Source organism: Gopherus evgoodei, chromosome 9 (assembly GCF_007399415.2).
Source record: "Gopherus evgoodei ecotype Sinaloan lineage chromosome 9, rGopEvg1_v1.p, whole genome shotgun sequence".
NCBI lineage: Eukaryota > Metazoa > Chordata > Testudines > Testudinidae > Gopherus > Gopherus evgoodei.
In genome coordinates this window covers 28,277,744-28,278,698 of record NC_044330.1, presented here as the reverse complement: position 1 = coordinate 28,278,698, position 955 = coordinate 28,277,744, and positions in this window count along the sequence as shown.

Below are 955 nucleotides of genomic sequence, written 5' to 3'. Positions count from 1 at the left end.
CCTGCACAATGGGCACTGACAAGGAGCTAGGATCTTGAGTATGTCTTGGAGTTAATACTACAGAGTTTGGGCTTCCAGAGAGCTGGATGTTGATACATAACATTACAACCTCATTCCAAACACACACACATGTAGGCAAATACAATTATGATGTTGAAACTTTTTAAAATATTTTCTCTGTTTCCCTCACCCCCATCATACAATTGCTTCATGCTTTCTGATCACAAAGTATGTGAATATCAAAATGACATAGGGCAGAGGTTCCCAATCTGAATCCTGTTTACGGCTAGTGGTTTGCAGAGCACTTGCTGGTGGTCCATAGCAAGAAAGAGCTGGTCACATGATGCTGGATCTCACCTGTGCTTTCAACTGCTAAAACACATGAATAGTTTCTAAGTAAACAATTGCTGTGATTGTAAAGGGGATGAGGATGATGTATGATTATGAATGGGAATGGTGTTGGTCTTTACAACGGTGAATAGGAGAGGTGGTGGTCTCTGGAGCACTCTCTTTAAGTGGTTCACCTTATGAGAATGTTCGTTTGGGAATGTGACAGGATGTTTTAGGCCCAGAGGCCCCCTGCTGGAGCCCTTACAGCCCTACACATGCCATCCCAGAAAGGAGCAGTAGAGAAGTCCTCCAGGCTGCATACCGCGGCTGTGGGGGAAGTAGCCAATCAGAGGGAGGCTGCAAAGAGCAGCCAATCCAGGCCCAGCAGGGCCATATAAAAGCAGTTGCAGGGCTTATGTGAGCAAGTCAGTTGCTGCCTGGAGCTGTAGGAGCATAAATGATGTTCTGGCTGGCTGGAAGAGGTATAGGAGCATGGACAGAGCAGTTGCAGGTAGGGACTGGGGAAGCAAGAAGGTGCTTCTGGCTGGCTGCTTGGACTAAATACAAAATTTAACTGGTAAGGGTGAAGCAGTTGTGAAGGCGCTGGGGCTGTGGGAAAGTGGTC